We start from the raw sequence: 12,628 nt of genomic DNA, 5'->3' as shown, positions 1-12,628 counted from the left end.
CTGCAGACAGCAATGCCTGTCATTATGGCCCAACACACCATGCTCCATCCAGGTCTTGCTGACTCATAGATCTCACACCCAAGCATAGCAGATGCAATGTCGGAAAATGCCTATGGGGGCAGCCAGGCCCACAGCAATGACTGAATGACCAGAAAACCAAAAATTCACTTATTTTCATGAAGCTTTTCTCATATATTTAGCAAAGAATATAGGGTGATGGTAAGGAATAAATTGAATAGGGAACATGATGCCCAGTCAAGGTCCCTAGCTGGGATCCAGCAGAGCTCACAGGTCTGATGCATTCAGACTGACCCATTGACTAGGATGTTGGCAGGGCTTCAACTTTATGGAGCAATTGGCACCATGTAGATGGAAATCAATAACTGCAATCTAAAATTTTGGGGTTTTTTTTGTGTTGTCAGTTGATGTTTGATCTCTGTTTGTCTTTCTTAGAGTGATTTTCCTTCTACAATCAGCATGATGAAAAAGAAAATATTGCTTTATAGTACATAGTACTGGCTGAGCTGGAGAAAGCTGGCAATTGCTGAAATTCTGTTTTCACTTTACATTAAGTGGCATTAACTACACTTCTACATAACTAAGTATAACCAGTCATGGATCAGGATTCTACTCTTATTTCAGGGGCACTGGAATAAAAGTGGGTAGCTATCAGGCCAGGAGGCCCGGCCTTCTTGGTCATCTGTCAGCAAGGATTGTATCATTTAGCTCCAGGACCTCACTCTAGGCCAGAGACTGTCAAGTGCCTCCCCTTAGCCAAGAAGTGAACTAAGCCCATAAGAGCTCAGAGGCACTTGGTCTATCAGGTAAGCCAAAAGCCATTTCCCCTCTAGCCCAAAGAAAGAGGTGTGTGAAATGTGTCTGAGCCAGAAACCTTTCTCCTATAGGCCTTAGGGCTGGCTTTGAAAATGAGGTCACCACAAAGCTCAGATTTTTCCATTAAATCTAGTAGCGTTATAGACCAATGCAACATCAAACAAGAATGGCTAGTTTATGATTCTACTTGTGAATAAGGAGACACAGCACTAGTAAGTCCTAGGTAATGGGAATTTCTCAGCACATCCCTGCTAACCAAGATGTCTTATCAAGGGAGAGAGAACAACACTTTATCCTCCTCACTACCATTAGAACTCTATGAGGCCTTGAACAGAAAATTAGTTAACTCTCTGACCTTCTCATGAGTCACTGGTAAAGTAGAGATAGATTAGATGAAAAATAAGGGCCTAACCAGTAGAATTCCAAGTTCTTCTCAGCTTAAATCTGAATCTCAAGGTATATTTCTGTGTGTGTGTTTCTGAGGGCAGAGGGCTTGATTTTATCTCAGTATCCTCAGTAGTTGGTATATGGCAGGAATATATCCATGTTGCACTGAATAATTAAATAATTACAACGTTCAAGAGAAATATACCCTTACAATTAACCCACAGTACAGCTACCCAATTAACTTTTTGTTGTTGTTGCAAAGAATGAGATTGAGCGAGATAGTCCTGCACACCAAGAGGCCCAGCCAAAGGCAGAGTTTTCAGAAGCAATGAGAAAAATGAGGAAAAGTGGGGATACTCCTACCTTTCAAAGATCTTGGGAGCCTGAGAACACTGGCAAGTATGCAGTCACTCCCAGAAAAGCCAGGCTGTCTTGTTTGTGCAGATTAATGAAGACTTAAGGCTATCTGAAATGATCATTCTGTAGGTATGAACTGGCTCCTCCCTCCTCAAACCTCTTAAGCCCTATAATATCAGAAGATGTATGTATTCATTCCTTGACCATGGAGAATTTTGTGTGATTTGGGTACAAAATCAGGAGGGACAGATGGAGGCTAAGTCCTTGATGTTTAGATGCAGTGTAGATCCTTGGAGCTATGATCTAATCTGTGATAAAAAATAGGGGATCTGATCCCAGGTAGACCATAGAAGTCTCGACTAATACCTGCTATACAGGGTCTAGAGAAGTCCAAGGCAGTAGGGTCCTATCTAGGGAAATAGGTTTCAACAGATGGAGACAAAACAGTAAGGTGTATTTCACTCTGTGTTAGAAGCTCAGCTATTTGTGGGATTCTTTGGGGACTTTCTATGCTAATAGTCAGATATGGCAAGTTAAGATTGGTATAGATAGAGCTGTTGCATACAACTGTACAGCTTACCTTGACACCAAGGCACCCAACCTTGGAGATAAGTGGGGAGTAAAATCCAGCTTGGTCTCCACTCACAAAGTTACGGACCCTGTGCTGGGTACATTGTATCCCAGGGGTACCTAGGCTAAGCTATTCATCTTTGGAGCCTCATTTCCCAGACAAATTTTCTTTTAATTTGTCATGTCAGGGAGTTATATGCCAATTATCCTCATTTCCTCTTCCTTAGATCCATTCGTTGTTTTTCCTCTGCCCTGCTATGTGCCCCAGATGGTGATCTCTACACTATGCATCTAAGACTTTTGTAACTTCTGGCTTGGCCAACTGAAATCACTAGTAGAAGACAGTTTGAAAGACAGGAAAGGTGAGACATAAAAGAGACCAGGTTATTTATTTTCCCTATCAGCACCCCATCCCCTGCCCCGCTCCATGCTCCCTCTCTGCTCCACCATGGCTCTGGTAGTAGCTGCAGTCCTGTGGGGCAGCCCTTCCTCCTCACTCTAGGTCTCACTGGGTTCCAGTCATACTGTTCCCTTCCTTGTTTCTTCAGGCCTAGGCGTAATAACGGCTTTCACTGTTGCTAGTCCCTATGTGTGCCTCATCAACCTCGGTGGGTACCCTTTTTCTTGGTCACACACCTGTAAATAGTCCTTTAACTCAATTCTATTCAATTAAACCCTTTATTTTCTCTTTCTGGTTAGGACACTGACTGATACAGGGAACTGTTTTTCTAATCTCCACAGACAGACCACATAGGTTAGCAGAGAACATAGGTGCAGGTAGCACTTTCAAATTCAAAACAGGGCATCTAGGTGGCTTAGTTAAGTGTCCAACTCTTGATTTGACTCAGGTCAGATCATGATCTCAGAGTTGTGACATTATGCCCCACATTGGTAATTTTCCATATCACCTTGAGATCTCTGACATTTTTTAAGACTGGCCTACTCACAAAATTATGAGTGTTTGCTAAATTATGCATTGCTGCTACTGCTTTCAGAGGTTTCTGCATTTTGGCCACTACAGGGCTTTCACGACATTCTTTGCTCTAGACTGAGTGCTCCTCGCTCTCCTATCTGACATACTATGTGTGAGTCGTACCTCCACCTGAAGCCCCTTTCTTCTCTTTGGAAATGGTACAAGATAAAGAATAAAATATTTGCTTTTAAATTAGATATATATGGATTAGATACTGGCTCTGCCAGCTTTTACTTGTGGAATTGAGTTACTGGTCCCAATTCTTCACTCTCTTGCAACAGAAAAACACATCCATACCCTTCCATGATCTCATGTTGGGTAACACGGACTTCTTTGCTACACTTTAAGTGTGGGGTTGGCCAGGAAACTTGTTTTGGATAATGAGACATTGGCATATGGGGCAATGCACTTTTGCTTGGCCCTTTGTGTTCCCCTGATACATCACGAGAAGAGCATGTCCTCGTTTATGTGGTTCCTTCAGCCTCAGCCCCAGAATGTGTCCTACGAGGGAGAACGCTGCATGCAGTCACAGTCTAAGGAAGATACGGCAGGTATAGCAGCTAGAGGCCAGGGCCTAGAGACCAGAAGCTGGAGTCCAGCCTAGCTCAGGCGAGTGACAGCCAACCTATAGATCCACAAGCATGGGAGTAAATGATTATCGTTTCAAGATACTGAGTTTTGGTGTGCTTTAATATACAGCACTACTGTAACAATAACTGACTAATATGTAACACTTATTAAACTTGAAAAATAATGCAACCTCTCAAAACTTTAGTTTCCTCCTCATAAAATGAGAGTAATTATAATAATACTCATTTTACAGGGTTATTGCAAGGCTTAAATGAGACACATAGGGTGTTTTGCATAGTGCCTGGCACAAAATAAATGCTTCATAAGTGGTGGTTATTTTTCTTAATTTGTAAGCATTGGAAATTTCATGCAGCCTTCAGTGTTCATTCAGCTCTCCCTTCATGAAGGAAGTATTTGTTGAGCACTACAGCTCCCACAATGACCGTCTTTCTCTGAACTTCCATCGTATTAATTGCCTATATAATTAAGTTGGCTTTGTATCTTTTTACTCACTATTTTTAATATATACTATGTGCAAAGTACATAATTCAAGATACTGGACTGACAGAATAAAGAGAATAACACATTGAATATACAAGGTGTGTCAAACACTGTTAAGCACTTTCCATGTCATTTACATTTCATAACAATTCTATTAAGTAAATATTGTTTTTTCAATAAACTACCCCAGTCTCTTGGCTGATAAGTAGTAGGGTTCAGACATGTGTCTTTTTGCTGCATAGGACCACTAACTTTTCAGTATCTTAGAAGAAATAACACACAGCTAAAATATTAGGATTCAAGGTAGTTATATGCACCCTATCATTAGGAAGATTGTGTGGACAGAGAAGATAGACATAATTCCTTGCCAGGTGTTTATCCAATACCATTAAAATAGGCACCAAGTCCTGGGATAGGAGAAGGAACACAATCAATCTTTATTTGGGGGGACCCAGATTCTAACAACTGAGTCAGACCCATAGAAAGATAACTTTAACATAATCTGAAAAATAGTGAAGCATTGAACACTAGGTTTGGAGAAAGCTTTCTGGAAGGAAGATTTGAGCCACACCTTTAAAGATGATTCAAGTTAGTTGGCTGAAGAAACAAATGCAAGGCCTTTCAGGCAAAGAGAAGAGCATAAGCGAAAGCTATCCCTATATAGTTATGCATGATCGATCACAGTCAGTGACCTGAGGACAAGAGCCATATCTCCCTTATGACCCTGGCTCTACATGCCATTCAACACAAGGCTGAGGACATAAGAGGAGCTCAACAAAACATTTCGTTTGATTGAATGAATGCCTCCTACTCTCCCCCTGGGAAAAACAGAAGGAATCAGTGGTACACCAGTCTCCCTGATTTTAAGCCCAGTGCCAGGTTGCTGCCCAGACAGTAGAGTGAAACATACAGCTAAAGACAGGTAATATTTTTAAGTAGCAGGGCTCACCAGTGGTATGACTGGGGATGGAGTCCAGGTTAGCTGTGCTGTGATGTTAGCACATGATTTCTCAAGATCCAGTGGCCCTCGTGTCTGAAGTTTCCCCAAAGCTAAATTCAACACATTCAAGAGACAATTTAAAAAGAACATATGAAGAACATGAAAGCACCCCCTAATTTCAGCAGGAGCAAACCAGAAACACGTGGAAAAACATCTTGTTCAGATGACTTATTTATAAATCTTCTCTTTCCTCTCATGAATATATCTAATCATCATAGCCTTTGTCCACATGGAGTATTAAATAACCTCAGTTGTCCATATAGGAGAAAATATCCTTAAATTGTACTTGTGAATTTCTTTGACTTTAAACAGACTTTTATAATTGTGCATTGAAATTATAATTGTGCATGAAAACTGACCATAGGAGATAGTTCAGCAGGTAAGTTATCCCATCGCCAAGCAAAACTACAGTCCTCGTCAGCTGTGAGAAAATAATGCAATTTGCCTTTAAATGATATTTTCAGAATGGTTTATGCATAGATCAAAACTTTTAAAATCTGAACACTGGGAACTCTTATAAATGATGTGCAACTGATCAGAAGTTCTGAAAAATGAAGCTATTTTCTAATGCTGTTTATTTATTAAAGTACTAAGTGTCTCATTCAAGTGGCAATAGGTGGTTAATCCTCTATAAAAGTTCTTGGATGCATTCCTTGTAAATGCTAATTATTAAGAAGAAAACATTATAGGGTTTCTTAGGAAATCAATACTTTATTATGCAATAATTGCATCTGCAAATTTAATGTTCCCCATAAGCCTCAGCGGAATAAAAGAGGTTACTGGGTGAGATGGTACAAATGGTCCTTGCCTAACCTGGAAAATCTTCTAGAATTTGAGGCCAAGTAAAGTGCCGAGATGTCATTAAAATATTTTCACAAGTACAACATTTATTATGGAAACCAAATTGTAAGAACATCTGTCTGGATGACACTGGCTCAAAGTTGGATCAAAACCTGGTAACAGTTATAATTGAAACTGTGGCTCCATTTTTCTCCCAAGATCTTTGATTTTTCTTTTGCTTCACAGAGCAATTTATTTCTCAATGCTACAGCAGTTAACTTTTGTTTTCCTAAACCTTCCTAGGCAAAAATCCCAGCTCTTCTGGCTTTCAACGAAGAAGTCACGGAAGGTGGGAAGGAAGGAAAGGAACCCTCAAGGAGATAGAAGAGAGGTCAAAAATCACTCTTCCAAGAATTTCTGGGTCACTGTCTAATTGATATGCCTATTGGCAGGCCTCACAATTAAGCCTCTTCTGACTTCACAGGCAGTTCTTATTCTGTATGCAGCCATGTGTAAAGACTTGAGGCACTGAACACGGAACCCAAAAAAATCTAGCCAACTCCACATAAAGCACTTGGGCTGGGGAACTGTACCATAGCAAAATACCCCAAACAGTTGTTTTTCCATTATGATCCTCAGCCTGGCATTTATTATCATTTTTTATTGCACACTTTTAAAGGCAATGGTCCATTTTACTTAGATCATTAATTTGCAAAAATCATGAGATATGAGCAGAGATGGTGTTTTTTATGGACCATGCTACACCTCTATAGGACCCCAAAGGAAATGAGGTGTGGGTCCTAGCACATTACAGGAAGAGGCCCTGAGACCACAGCTCCACATTCTTCCAGAAATAGAAAAGATCAGAGTAGTTTTAGAGGAATAATATAGTTGGATGAATGGAGAGACACATGACTGACAGTCTTAGTAAATGAATGGACACAAATAGAACAGTGAAAGTCTAACCATCACTGGAGTGTAGCCATAAGACCCCTGGATATGGAGTGTGGAAATCTTGGGTCCACTTATGCCTAGTCACTTACCAGCTATGTAACTGCTGTCAGTAAACCCTCTCAGAATGTACCTCACTTTGGTGCCTCTAAAACAGTCATAACAATACCTATTTAATTAGGTTGGCAGGCAGCAGAACTCCTAGAAGACAAGTCATGGCCTACAGAGTCAGAATGCGTTGGTTTAAATCTGAACTTCTCTCCGTTGCTTGTTCTGTGTCCTTAGTTATCCTATCCTCTTTACATTTGTGTTTCACCATCTGTAAAATAGGAATAATGTACTAAACTCCTAGGAATAGAGGTGAGAATTAGATAAGTTAATAAATGCAAAGTGTCCAGAAGAATATCAGGTATACAGTAGGCTAGATATAATAACATTACTATTTTTACATACACATTGTGTGCTGTATATACGATAGTGTTATATAGATACACTTTATATTAGTTATTATTATTAAGATTATATAAGTTGTGATTTTTAGTCACAATCAAGAAAGGCAAGTTTATGAACATTAGGGGGTATGTGCCCCTTTGAATCAGCATTTTTGTATCCTTCAGGTAAGTACCTAGTAATGTAATTACTGCGTCATAGGGTAGTTCTATTTTTAATTTTTTGAGGAACCTCCATACTGTTTTCCAGAGTGGCTGCATCAATTTGTATTCTCACCAAAAGCCCAAAAGAGTGTCTCTTTCTCCACATCCCTGCCAATATCTGTTGTTGCCTGAGTTGGTAATTTCAGCCATTCTGACAGGTGTGAGGTGGTATCTCAGTGTGGTTTTGATTTGTGTTTCCCTGATGATGAGTGATGTTGAGCATCTTTTCATGTGTCTGTTGGCCATCTGGATGTACTCTTTGAAAAAGTGTCTATTTGTGTCCTCTGCCCATTTCTTAACTGGGTTGTTTTTGGGTGTGGAATTTGATAAGTTCTTTATAGATTTTGGGTACTAACTCTTTATCCGACAGTCATTTTCAAGTATCTTCTCCCATTCCATAGGCTGCCTTTTAGTTTTGTTGATGTTTCCTTTGCTGTACAGATGCTTTTTATCTTGACGAAGTCCCAATAGTTCACTGTCCTTTTGTTTCCTTTGCCTTTGGTGACATGTTTTGAAAGAAGTGCTCTAGCTGAGATCTGAGAGGTTGTTGTCTGTGTTCTCTTCTAGAATTTTGATGGTTTCTGGTCTCACATTTAGGTCTTTCATTAACTTTGAATTTTTTTGTGTGTATGGTGTACGAAAGTAGTCCATATTCCTTCTTTTACATGTCACCCTCCAGTTTTTCCAGCACCATTTGTTAAAGAGACTAGCTTTTTCTCCATTGGCTATTCTTTCCTGCTTTGTTGAGGATAAGTTGACCATATAGTTGTGGGCCCATTTCTGGGTTTTCCATTCTGTTCCACTGATGTGTATCTGTTTTTGCGCCAGGACCATACTGTCTTATCACGACAGCTTTGTAATATATCTTGAAGTATGAAATCACGAGGCCTCCAGCTTTGCTTTTCTTTTTCAGGATTGCTTTGGCTATTCAGGGTCTTCTATTGTTCCATACAAATTTTAGGATTGTGTGTTCTAGCTCTGTGAAGAATGCTGGTGGTATTTTGATAGAGATTGTATTAAATGTATAGATTGCTCTGCATAGTGTAAACATTTTAACAAATGTGCAATTAATACATTTTGAATCAACAAAATGGCAATCAACTACCATTTATTTTAGATATTGTCTGAATATGATTGAATAGAGAGAGGTGAGAAATATGGCTTCTAGTTCTCTTCTACCACTGCTGCATATTCTCCAAATTATTCCAGCTCTCTGGGCCTCACTTTCCTCATTTAAACTCTGATCTCTCTAAAATTTTAAAGCTTTAATTACTATGTCTAGATGTAAATATCTACATACTTAAATATTTATCAACAGAATAATTATTCTTTTTCAGCTTAACAATTTTAAGTCCTGTCTCAAAGACTCTAGAAAACAAAGAGCTACAAAGCCATGCTCTTTTTAAAGTTTATGAAAATCATACCAATTATTATCAGTGAAAGAAAATAGATCAGCTTAATCCCGGTCACTGTCGGCATATTTTACTTTACTGCTCCAGAAATAACTTGCTTGCTTTCCTGCAGTCAAGTCAGTGAATGACTGGCTACTAACTACTGTTTCTAGTTAATGTTGAATAAGCTTATATAATATACCCAGCCATATATTATGAAACCTATCAAAGCAAGAACCCTTTCAAAAGTTTTTGTTTCAGAGGCTGCTGCAAGACATGAAGGTTAACTTGATTCATGTGGCTTAATCTTCAGAGTATATTGAATCTTCCCAATAAAAAGTAAATATAAGCCAACTTCTCATAGTCTAAAGTCTACAGAACTATTCTATGCTAATAAAATAAGAAAAAATAGTTTAAATTGTTGGGAAGGGTAAGAAATTTCATTATTTAAAAATTATATATTTTTTCTGCCTAAAAGCCTCAGAAAAACTTCTGAAAAACTGATTATTTTTAATAGAGTTTAGAAGTAGCTAAAGTGACTGTTTATTAAACAGTAATCAAAACCAATAAATTTACAAAATATATAGATTTCCTAGATGCCAACAATAATTAGCAGGAAAATAAAAAGGGAAAAATGAGCCCATCCAAATAAGCAGAAAAATACAGACTACCTAAAAGTAAACTTAAGAAATGTATAAAAAAAAGAAAAGAAATGTGTATATCATAGGTAAGAAAAATTGTAGAGGTTGACTAAAGGATATAGGAGACTTGGATAACTGGTAAAGCAAACTATGTTCTTGGGTAGAAAGTTTCAATACTGCAAAAAGTAATTGATAAACTTACTGGAATTCAACTAAAAAATCCTAGCAGTATTGTGGAAAAGGAGGAGAAAGAAAATGACCACAATGTATCTGAAGAAAATACATGAAGTAGATAAAACACTGCTCTGTGCATTCTATCACAGATGTGGAGTCTAGACTGGACTGAGCTCTGTCTCTGACATTTAGAATTTGGAGGATCTAATACAAATGACTGCTTTCTCTCTATAGCTTTTTTGTTGCACTTGCGAAAAGGAATCATCATTATCACCATCATCATATTCCACAGCGTCCAATGAGACAATGTATATTAAAGTGTTTGGTAAAACTCTAAATGAAGGCACACATATTAGTTACTATTCTTTTCTAAAATTAGATGAACAAAAAAGGAATAAGATCCTGAGGTCATATAAGGTCTGAACATTTAGAGATGCTCAAAAAAGGACTGGCCAATGTGGATGGAACTCGAGGGCGTCATGCTAAGTGAAATAAGTCAGGCACAGAAGGACAGATACCATATGTTTTCACTCATAAGTGTAACAGAAGAAAACTTAGCAGAGGACCATAGAGGAAAGGAAGGCGGGGGAATTTTGGGGAGAGGGAGGGAGGTAAGCCATGAGAGACTCTTGAATACCTAGAACAAACTGAGGGCTGATGGGGGAGGAGGGAGATGGGCATGGAGGCAGGCACTTGTCAGGATGAGCACTGGGTGTTACATGGAAACCAACTTGACAATAAATTATAAAATAAAAAAAAGGATCTGCCAACATATAATGAAGCAAAGAGCTGGACAAGTTGAAGGAACAAATGAGCTTTTGAGAAGGAAAAGGTCTTTCAAAGTACATTAATCAGACAAGTTTTATAAACACAGCTGTCAGCATAAAAGAAAGGACAGTAAAAATGATGCATTATTTTTAAACCACATAAAGTTATACTTTACTGAGCACTTACTATGTGCTAAACACAATAGAAGTATTGTTTCACATAAGTCTATAAAACACTATCACTCTCATTTTAGAGATAAGTATGTACAGGTGAAAACAAAGAGCTAAAATGGAAATCAGGCTTGTCCAACTACAAAATCTTCAAAAAACTGCTTAACAACCATAATAAAATGCTTCTAATTAGAACTTTTATCTTTGTAAAACACTTTCACATTGGTTTCCTCATTTGAGCTAGTCAACAACCTTGTGTAGGTAGACGAATTCTTATGCTAATTTTCTAGATGGAAAACTGAATCACCAGGAGATTAACCTGGTTACAATGCAGTGGAGCTTTGTAAAGCTACAGATTCCCAGTCCCTCCTCTGAAGCCTATTAAATAAAAATATCTAGGATTGCACAGATTCTCAAGCAGCTGCACTGAAGTTCCCAGATAACTGGTTCTCAAAGTGTGGCTCCCCACCAGCAGCACAGCATTACTACTTGTCAGAAATGCAAATTCTCAGGCCTCCCAACCCCCACATCTACTAAATAAGAATCTGAGAGAAATCTAGGTTTTATTGAGTTTTTTGTTTGTTTTTTGAGAGAGAGAGAGAGAGAGAGAGAGTACATACACTTGCATGCACAAGTTGTGGAGGGACAGAGGGACAGAGACAGACTCTTAAGCAGGCTCCATGCTCAGTGTGGAGCCCAACTCGGGGCTCATCTCAAGACCATGAGATCATGATCTGAGCCAAAATAGAGTCAGATGCTTAACTGCACCCAGGTGCCCCAGAGAAATCTAGGTTTTAACACATCCTCTAGAGATGGTGATGTATACTGTGGTTTGAGAATCAACACTGTAGATTAGAAGAAGTGACACAGTGTAGTGATTAGGACAATTCAGGCCAGCCACTTAGACTGAATCCCATTTCTGCCACCTCCTGGCTGTGGGATCTGAAGCAACTGCTTAATGTCTCTGGCCTTGGTTTAAACTCATAAAATGGAGATTATTATAGTTTTTCCTTCAACGGATTATTATGAAGAAGAAATGATTCAGAATTAGTAAAGAACTAATCAGTACTTTACACAGAGTAAGAGCCTGAATGAAAAATTTTAAGGTTCTTGCCCAGGATTAAAGCTGTGAATGATATTAAAAAGAGTGAAGCGGATCAAGAAATAAAATCCTTGGGGAAATCAGCTCTAGAGGTTTCAATCTAGAACATAAGGCCAACAGCCCTGTTTGTATATTCCAACGATCAGGGGGGAGAAGGTGAAGAACAATGTGAACAAGCAACCCACCAAGAGCCTGAAACTTGCCCTTGCTTGTAGGAGCCTTCCTGGTCTGCTAAGAAGAGCATTGAACTGTGTTAGCCCACTGGAGCCCTAGCTGTGTGGTCTCAGGCAAGTCACTCAACCCCTCTGGGCTTTAGTTTCCTCACTCAAACAACAGAGATAATAATAGTGACCAGGCTTTCTCCATGGAATTGTTGAGAATCCAACAGAAGAAACACATGTCATCACATATTTGAAAAGTCAAAGGTTTCAGGTAAGTGTTAAGTATTATTATCATCCTCTCCCAGTCTAAGCATCTTTTGACATTGCATTAACTCCTTCCAGTCCAGTAGAAGGTAAAGAACTATGTCCCTAACTTATAGAATTTTACACTGAAAAATCTATTACCTCATAATGTGAGAGCACCAGAACCCAGTCATCAGCTTGGGGCACACCAAGCAGGGTGTTTACCTGGTACAGCTGTTTGGCCTAGGATGTGGATAACATACAGGACACTTAAGATACATTTTTATAATCTTTATAAACTAGGTAAGTTGTAATACACAGCCCCAAGGAGAAGTCTCATTTATAAAATATCTATTTAGGGCCCTTAAAAAATATTGCTCCAAGTCCTGAGAGTGTGTAATA

Source organism: Suricata suricatta, chromosome 4 (genome assembly GCF_006229205.1).
Source record: "Suricata suricatta isolate VVHF042 chromosome 4, meerkat_22Aug2017_6uvM2_HiC, whole genome shotgun sequence".
Classification (NCBI taxonomy): domain Eukaryota; kingdom Metazoa; phylum Chordata; class Mammalia; order Carnivora; family Herpestidae; genus Suricata; species Suricata suricatta.
The sequence above is the reverse complement of the archived record's forward strand: the minus strand, read 5'-3'. Positions refer to the sequence as shown.